Source organism: Amborella trichopoda, chromosome 6 (genome assembly GCF_054954075.1).
Source record: "Amborella trichopoda isolate Santa Cruz 75 chromosome 6, AtrichopodaSantaCruz75HAP2 v2.0, whole genome shotgun sequence".
Lineage (NCBI taxonomy): Eukaryota > Viridiplantae > Streptophyta > Magnoliopsida > Amborellales > Amborellaceae > Amborella > Amborella trichopoda.
In genome coordinates, this window is record NC_142341.1 from 46,793,724 (window position 1) to 46,804,021 (window position 10,298).

Genomic DNA, 10,298 nt, shown 5'->3' on the forward strand with positions numbered 1-10,298 from the left:
TATGTTGGTCTAATTGTAATTTCTAAAGAGGTCTTCAGATGAGAGAGAGAGAGAGAATTGCTCGATTGCAACAAAAAAGAGAGAGAACCGCTCGATTGCTCTTCATTGCGGTAAGCCCCTCAACTACAATAAATCCTCTCCCTCAAAATCAAATTGTGTATTACTAACTAATAAATCAGAAAAGTGTAAAAGAAATACCAAGAGAAGCAAATAAAAAAACAAAAAAAAAAAACAAAAAAAACAAAAACAAAACAAGAGCACAACAAGTAATAAACCACAGTCCAAATAATTGGAAAGAAAAAGATTTGATTATCATGAAAGAATTCCTAGAGTTGTGTAAATACATGAGTTACGTCTCACTCAAGAAAGCCTCGCAGATTTTTATTTCCACTAAAATTAAAGAATCATCGGACTAATCTTATGTTGGAAATCAATTGGGTGAAAAGGGGGTAAAAAGATAGAATGTATTAGGCAAAAATTAAGTAAAAATTCTTCTTATTTTGCGGCACGCAGAGTACTTTTCCAAGACGATATTTGCCCTCCTTCGATACTGTACATGGGATGTATATGGAGAGCAATTCATCCTAAGGATATAAGAAAACAAAAGGTCCCTTGTTGCACTTCTAAGTTCTATGCACACTAACCAAAAGCCTATTGTGCACAACACCATCGTCTGAAAGAGAGGAAAACACGAGTAAAGAGAGGGATCAATGCTCAAGCTTTTTGGAAATTCGTAGTGAGAATGATGTACGAAAGTGTATATCCCGAATGGGTAAAAGGATCTATTACATATAGTTTTAAGAGGCTACGTATTTACTGTTGAAAATGTTACATGCATTAAAAAACGTAACGTCCTTAATCTTAACAGCTATGATGCAAAGTGGGCCATCAAACGCGCCTGTCCCCTCGCATGTATACACTTCATGTACTCCACACATGTACTATCATCTTTGTTCTAAGAACATAAATATGAGAATACCCATACTTAAATACTACTCAATCTACACTCTTCTATTTATTGTCGGACTAAAAACCCACACCTTTCTCTCTTTACAAAATAAATCTTAGGAAAACCACACCAAACATATTGTTATTTTGAAATGCATACAAGTATTTTTACAAAACCAAAAAATACTAACATCTTCTTTCTCTCTCTCTCTCACGCACACACACTAGAAGCCCATTACATACTTGAAAGCAGTAGCAATAGTGGTAGAAAACAATTTCTTAACAGCGGTAGGGTAGACAATTAATCCATTGCATTTTATTTTTTTATTTTTATTGTTTGCTATCATGGTTTCTACTTTTTTTTTGTTATCAAAATTTGTCTTTGTGTGTGTTTTTTTGATGTTGTGGACATGTTGTTGCGATGAATGGAATATGAGTTAGGTTCCAATTTGACCGGCCCATTCCGAGTTGGACCACCAAAACCGAATCGACCAATGCCCAAAAATGTAATAATGAAGTTTTTATGTATGATATAATTAAATATAAGTAAAACTAATTCAATAAATGATATAATTGAAAAGAAAAAAAAACATAATAATAAAGTTTTTGGTCTTTGGTTTAACCCATATGTAAGCATAACGCATAAGAGAAAAATATCCATATATTGTGTATTCACATTATTGTTTCTGATTTATTTTTATCAAATAAGTTTACCTTCTCTCCATAATTACGTGAAGATAGATCTATTAGAATCTCTCTCTATAATAAAAAAGTCCTTTTAAATTATTATTTTAAAATAAAACTTTAGTTTTTAATTAATAATTAATTTCACGTAATGTCGGTGAAGAATGAAAACCTTGCCCTAACCCTATTAATAACTCCCGACAGAGAGAACTACGTTTCATGTTTCAAGTGTGTGGATATATTATTGTTCCTCTCAATGGTTTAAAAAACGGATCGGTGATCCGGATCGAGCACCCAAAAAACAGATCCGGATCGGCGAATTGACGATCCGGATCGGCGAATTGACGATCCGGATCGGGAATCGGGTGAATCAGTCAGAATAAAGCTTCAAAAACATTCGAAAAAATTATTAAAATTCATTATAAATATTGTTTTTTAGGAATTCAATAAGAAATGAGGGTCCTCCATTAAGAATTTTCATGTTTTGGCATGAATATGCGAATATTGATATGTTCTTTCCCTCCATGAACTACTATTCAGCATTTAATTTCATCACACAAAAAGATAAACATAGAATTATCATGGAATAAGTATATCAACATACATGGACTACACTAAAGTATAAAATTAGTAACATACGATCTAAAAATAAAATGATAGACGACGTTATTGTTCTTTTTGGTTACGCTGGTGCCATTGATTGAATTCGTTTGACAATTCATTGATTCGATCTAAAAACGAATCATCGATATTAGCAGGCGTCTGACTATTCCCAAATCCCTGAGTGTTAGTGTTTTGTTGTGTTTTCAATCCAAAATCCCCGAAGCTTGTCCATCCTTCATGCTCACCTGCACTGTCGTGCTCATCCCTACACTGTTGCTGTTGGGACTCGATATGTGAATAATATGGCCGGGATAGGGTGGCCTCAGAATCATCATCTCTCTCATTTTCTCTTAGACCCCCTTCCCACTCTCCCTCATTAGGTGCAATATCATCGACGAATTGTGGATACGTTGGTTGATTGCTTCCTCTTTCATGCTGCTCATCACTTTCTTCAAGATCTTCATCACTGATAGCCTCAAGGAACGCTCTCTTGTGTAACACTGGCTCCTCCTCTTCTACTACCTATTGGTTTGCTGTGTCTGTGACAAATATTGTGTCTAAGTCTATCGGCCCATAGTCTTCAAGCTTCCTTCTTATTTGTCGCTCTCGGAGGTTTAAATTATAATGAACGTAGACTAGTTTATGAAGCTTCTCAAAAGCGAGTCGATTCCTCTTAGTAGTGTGCAACTATTGGATCGTACTCCAGTTGCGCTCACAGCCAGTAGCAGACCATGTTTGAGAGAGCACCTTGATTGCTATCCTCTTTAGGTGAGGTGCATCAGTACCATATATCTCCCACCATTCAGCTGAATTTAAATGCAAAAAGCATTGTAAGGGCAATAACAACTCATAAGATTAAATATATGAATGAACAAAATATTAGCTAGGGGATAACCTGGATCCATCATAGTTCGAGAGTTCCTGGCAAGTCTAGTTTCGAAAGATCCTATAGCATCCCTATGCATAGCAAGCTAAAACAAATATATTACGTTTTAGTGCATTATTCCTCATAAATATAACAACTCAATGAAGTTCTTACCAAAACATTAAATAATACCTCTTGTATTGCTGTTACTTGGTTTCGATGGCTTCTCTCAGACCTTGCAATAATGTATTTGACCCCTTCCATAATCTTGTGGGGTTGTTCAGGTGTCATATAGAAAAATTTTGAGTTGAAGTAGTAACCTACAAAATATATAGGTAGAAAAATGTCATTTACAATTTCATAAAAAAATGATTTAAAATGAAACATTGTAATGATATAAATATATATTTACCAGTATAATGAATTGGACGTCCAAATTTGGTGTTCCACCTCCTTTCTATAATCTCGATCACTTTGCTAGCAAAATTACACTTCTCCCCAATAGCTGATTTCGCCCTCTCAATACCTTCATAAAGGATACCCATGGTAGCTTTTTTGTCAGCATCCACCATTCTTAACACCGTGACCAAAGGGGCAGTGGCCTCTATAACACTGGAACATCGAGACCAGAACCGCCTATTTGAGACTATGTTGCCCACTTTTATACAGGTACTGGACTTCGAGAGACGGTCATTTAACCATTCTTCATAGGTAAACAATCTCTTTAATGCATCTTCAGATTCTCGAATAGAGTCCACAGCTAAGTAATCGGTCGCAAAGCGGGTTATGGCAGGCCTGATTATCTCTTTTTTCTTAGAGTGTTCTTTAAATAGAAATAAAATTTTAGAGTGATTGTATATAAATCTCGACACCAACCTTGGTTCTTCTAGAGTCTCCTTCACAATTTTGATCTCACCGATCTCTTCTAACATAAGATCGATGCTGTGTACAGCACACGGGGTCCATACTAGATGCTTCCTCTTATCCATCAACTTGCTGCCCGCAAAAACACATGCACGCGCATTGTCCATAATAAACTGGACTACATGCTTATCTCCCACCTCCTTCATTATCTGATCATATAGTCGTACGTAGAAGTTTGCATCCTTCTTCGTCCCTGATACGTATTTGCTAGACAAAAAAGCTGTACCTTTTGAGGAATAGGCCAAGAAGTTTAAAAACTCATTTTTGCTAACTTTATTCAACCAACCATCACTCATGAGAGTAATGCCTGTCCTTGGCCAACTCTGTTTATATTCTTCAATCCACTTTTTAACTTCCTCCACCTCTTCATCTAATATTGGTCCACTGAGCTCATATGCTGTCGGGGGTTTTACCCCGGGCCCGACTCTCTGGATTGCACTGACCATAGGTGGAAAATATGGGCTATTGGCTGCATCAAAGGGAATCCCTTTATCGTAGAACCATTTACCAACATATCTCCTCAACATGTTTCTTGTACCTTTAACCATGCCTTTTAGGGTCATCTGTTGTGACTTAGGCTTTGAGAGAAATGGGTCGTTACGACCATGACCTGTAATACTGACACTCCTAGGTAACCTAGAAACAATTTCTTCAACATCTGATTCTCCTTGATACATATTGCCACCAACCCCTCCATACATATTTGAGTTGGACCCACCATACATGCTCGAGCTGGGCCCGCCATGCATATCTGAGCTAGGCCCACCATGCATGTCTGAGCTAGACCCACCAGGCATTCTAAACCCACGTTCCCTCTGATATTGTTCATGTAAACTCAATCTTGTGGCCATGTCCAGCTCATTATTATATTGCTCTTCTAGGTCATTATTATATTGTTCTTCTGTATCATTTCTGCTTGATGGCGTATATAAACTAGCTATCTCCTCATTCATCATATGTTTGGCAATTTTTTTACCTTTGTTAGCATTAAGAATTACCGCCATATGTTTTTTTACATTACTAGGGACACTAATGCATACAGAAACTTCTCCCTTAACCCCTGCCAAGTGTTGCTTGAACCTATGTACCCCACTACTTATCACTCTTTGACAGTAATTACAAATAATTTTTTCTTTTTTGTTGAGATCAAGTCTGACCCCATGTTGCCATGTAGGGTCTTCTACAGATCTTGACATGATTCAACTGTTTTAAGATGTAAAAAGTATAAAATTAACCTGACAGTTCAAAAAGAAAAATAATCACCATGTGTAGTGATAATATGTTGCGGTAGTTCATGTAGTCATATTTGTTGTTATTTGTTATTGCAAAATACCTCTATTGACAATAATATTTTCGTACATATCAATTACAAACATTCAGGATAATATAATACAAAATGCAAGCTCCAAACATGGCTACAACTCAATTATCAAGAACATACATTTTTTGCATTAAAAAATTAATAATAAAAACAATTCTTCACAGAGCCAGCTAACATCAGTCATTTCAACTAAAAAATGCATGAACAACAGATAAAAAAAATACAGTTTTGCATTAAAAATATAATAACATGCATTTTTTTGCATAAATAATCTATCAACATACAATTTTTTCAACAAAAACTTTAACAATAAAAATTTTAAATATGGTTTAATACCTCATGATAATTAAAACCTTGTCACGATTTTCACATCTTTTTGAAAAATCATCATTTTTCAAAAAATTAGATCATGGAAAAAAAAAAAAAAAAAAAAAAGTACATCAAACTTAAACAATAAAAATAAAAAATTGGGTTTAATACATCATGATAATCAAAACCTTATCAAGATTTTCAAATCTTTTCGGAAAATCATCATTTTTCAAAAAATTAGATCATGGATAAAAAGAAATAAAAAAATAAAGTACAGCAAATTTTCAAAAAATTCGATCATGGATTAAAAAAAAAAATTAACAAATTTTCAAAAATTCGATCATGGATGAAAAAAAGAAAATCACAAATTTTCAAAAAATTCGATCATGGATTACAAAAAAAAATTCGATCATGGATTCAAAAAAAAAAATCACAAATTTTCAAAAAATTCGATCATGGATTACAAAAAAAAATTCGATCATGGATTAAAAAAAAAAATCACAAATTTTCAAAAAATTCAATCATGGATTACAAAAAATTCGATCATGGATTACAAAAAATTCGATCATGGATTACAAAAAATTCGATCATGGATTACATAAAATTCGATCATGGATTACAAAAAAAAAAAAATAAATATAAAAACACAAAAAATTCGATCGTGGATTACAAAAAAAGAAAAAAACAATTCGATCATGGATTACAAAAAATTCAATCATGGATTACAAAAAATTCTATCATGGGTTACAAAAAAAAAAAAAAAACAAAAAATTAGATCATGGATTACAAGAAAAAAAACATACATTTCGATAATGGATTACAAAAAATTCGATCATGGATTACAAACAATTCTATCATGGATTACAAAAAATTCGATTATGGATTACATAAAATTCAATCATGGATTACAAAAAAAAAAACAAAAAATTTGGTCGTGGATTATAAAAAAAGAAAAAAGCAATTCGATCATGGATTACAAAAAATTCAATCATGGATTACAAAAAACTCTATCATGGGTTACAAAAAAAACAAAAAACAAAAAATTCGATCATGGATTACAAAAAAAAAAACATACATTTCGATCATGGATTTCAAAAAAAAAACAAACATTTCGATCATGGATTACAAAAAAAAAACAAACATTTCGATCATGGATTACAAAACATTCGATCATGGATTACAAAAGATTCTATCATGGGTTACAAAAAAAAAAAATAAAGCAAAAAATTCGATCATGGATTACAAGAAAAAAAAACAAACATTTCGATCATGGATTACAAAAAATTCGATCATGGATTATAAAAAATTCTATCATGGGTTACAAAAAAACAAAAAATTCGATCATGAATTACCAAAAAAAAATAAAAAAACAATTCGATCATAGATTACAAAAAAATCGATCAAGTATTACAAAAAATTTGTTCATGGATTACCAAAAAAAAAAAAAAAAAAAAAAAGATTCTGTTCCTCACAGAGCCATCGTAAGCCATTTTAACTAAAAAAATCCACCTCTAAGTGAATAAAATATAAGGAATCAAAACCCTAAATTTTGAACACATTATTCTAATATATCATGAAAAAAAAATCAAAAGGCGGAAAAAAAAAAAAAAACAACGGAAATTTGGTTCCGCAACCATCTTTGTGTTAATCTCAAATTTTATGCTGTAATTGACCAAATTACATAAAATTGAATATGTTCAATCATAATAGACACAATAAAGATTAAAAACCCTACAAATTGAACTCATTATCTTCAAAATATGCAGTGAAATTAATCATATGGCGGAAAAAAAAAAAAACCTTACCCAAATTTCTTACCTGGTTTTGTGAACCGGAGCCTTCAATCTCCAAAAAACTCTGTTTTTCTCAACGATTATCACAAATTAGTAACCAAAAGTTTTGATGAACAACTTTACGTTCAAAATGCCTACAAATTTTGAAATATTCATGCCCTATTTTGGCATGAAACACAAGGAAAGGCGGAAACCCTAAAAATGCAAGTTTCGTGATCCAAAAACACCAAATTTCTCAACCATTTAATCCGTGTAAAAGCTGAATAAAGCTGTTTAAAGCCTGCAAATTAGATCACATGCTAAAAAAAACAAAAAAAATGATAAAAAAATGACAAATTTCGAAGAATATCGTGAAGAATACTGTGCAACCTGTGTGCTTCACGGGACTCGCCGATTTCGTACAGTAAATCGGCGAGTCACTATGCAGAATTGTCCGATTCTCTCTAGAACCGGACGATTCCCAATTTTTTAACTGTTCGATCCCTCGATGGCGATTCCTGAGTCGAAGGCTTTTTTTTAAACACTGGTTCCTCTCTTTATCGCTTTATGCAACCATCAATTGAAATGTGACGACATTTCGTACCACACATTTTTTATTGGCCGCTGTGGCCTAGAGCCCAAATCCCGTTTCAGATCCCCTGTTAACCGTTTCGTTTGACCCACCGTTGGCAAAGTCGGTGGGCTAGGTTCTGCTTAGCTGAGTTATCCCGAGTTGGTTGTCTAATTATGATATATTAAAAAAATTAAAAAAATCATAAAAAGTTCTAAAATGAGAAATTTATCTAGGATTTTTTTTTTAATGTTTTATATTATTTGGCAAATATTGGATACTGTTTTGGCCATAAATACTTTTTTTTTCAAGTGTTTGACAAATCGGCCACTCCAACTTGAACACGATTGAGTAAATTGGAACCGGCCACTGGCCGAGCCTGTTTTGGCTGATTTAGGTGGTCCAGTTGGTTATTTTTTTTAAAATTCAACAAATACATACACACAGACACAATAATCTTGACCATTGAAAAGACATGAAGTATGATATTTCTTAAGGGAAAGCATAGAATGAGACTATTTACCTTTGATACAAAGTGGTCATAATAATCTTGACCATTGGTTATGAAGTTGAGTGGTTGGAATTATTACATTGACCAAACTCAAACTTCAAAAGAAATCTTCTAGAACTTCCTTACACATCCAAGCTATCAAATTTCAGGTTGTAAGGAATTGTAACCACCTTGTCTCAAAAGATAAATAGTTTCATTGCATACAAAAAAAAAAAAAAAAAAAAAAAAAAAAAAAAAAAAAAAAATATATATATATATATATATATATATATATATATATATATATATATATATATATATATATATATATATATATTCCATAAAATAAAGGATTTGTTTGTTATGTGTTTTTGAATGTTTTTAATCATTTTGACAAATATTGGAATGTGTTTTGGCTATAAATACTTATTTTTATATTTTTCCTTCTTTTTTGTCTAGAATACCACTGATCATAAATTGATTTTTTAATATCTATTTTCATTATTTTTTAACTTCATTTGGATGTTTTTTATTTAATTATGCTTTAAAAATACTTTGCATATTTTTTAGATTTGTTTTGTATTTCTTTTCATTTTTTTTAACACTTTTTGGCTATCTCGGGACTTGCCCGGCTAGTTTCTAGGTCCGGCTCGATTTTTGTAACACCTATGTTTATATGTTCCCATCATTTTTGAATTAGTTAAAAAATGCCCCCAATCACAAGTTGATTTTTTTTTAAAAAATCTCTTATAACTTTATTTTGATGTGTTTTACTTAATCTTTTTTTAAACATACATTTCTTATTTTTTTTGTTTTTTTATTTTATTTTTTACCTTTTTTTTGTTGCTACAATATTGGATACTACTCGGGCCGAGTTACTCAGACTCAGTCGAAGTACTCGGGTCGGGTATGGGCCGAGTACTGCCTGTGTAGTCGTTTCCAACACCGGTTTGACCATGGAATTTACGCTCTTGAAAGTTGAGAGAATCCTAAATAAAAGAGAAGTCATAGCATATTTAGACAGTCACATTTATTTTTTGAGAGAATAGAGATAGAATCAAGGAAAAATTACAAAAAAAAAAAAAAACCCTAAGACCATATTTTTTTATGTAATTTTCCCAACCAATTTTTTTCTCTCACTTTTTTTTTCAAAAACAAACTTTCTATGTAAATACCCCCGAAAAAGTTCATTTTTTTAGATAGAAATGCTCTTCTCGTATACAAAAATCATTTTGGCGAGATTTGACATTGACTTTTGGACCTAGCACATTGTCGGAGCGCATTATCACATTGCTGGAGCGCACAAGTACCGAACCGCCCTAAGACAATTACCGGACCAAAACTGAGTACAGCCAAATCACCTTTTATACCGTGCTGGAGCACTAGAATCCAGTAACATCTACTATGGACCTCCCTTTGCAACTATCGGACTGCCATTTTCAATTGCAGGACCCTACTTTACACAAAGCTGAAGCCCTACTACCGGACTGCATTTTACACAGTGCTGAAGCCCTATTGCCAAACTGCACTTTACACAGTGCTTGAGCCCTACTACCGGACCACACTTTACATAGTGCTTGAGCCCTACTATCGGACCACACTTTACACAGTATCAGAATGCTTGAGCCCTACTGTCGGACCACACTTTACACAGAACCCTACTACCAGACCACACTTTACACAGTATCGGAGCGCTTGAGCCCTATTGTCGAACCACACTTTACACAGTACTGGAGTGCTGTTGACGGACTGTATTTACACGGTGCTGGAGCCCCTAGTTGGGTAGGATAGAAGAGAGAAAGTCGTGGATA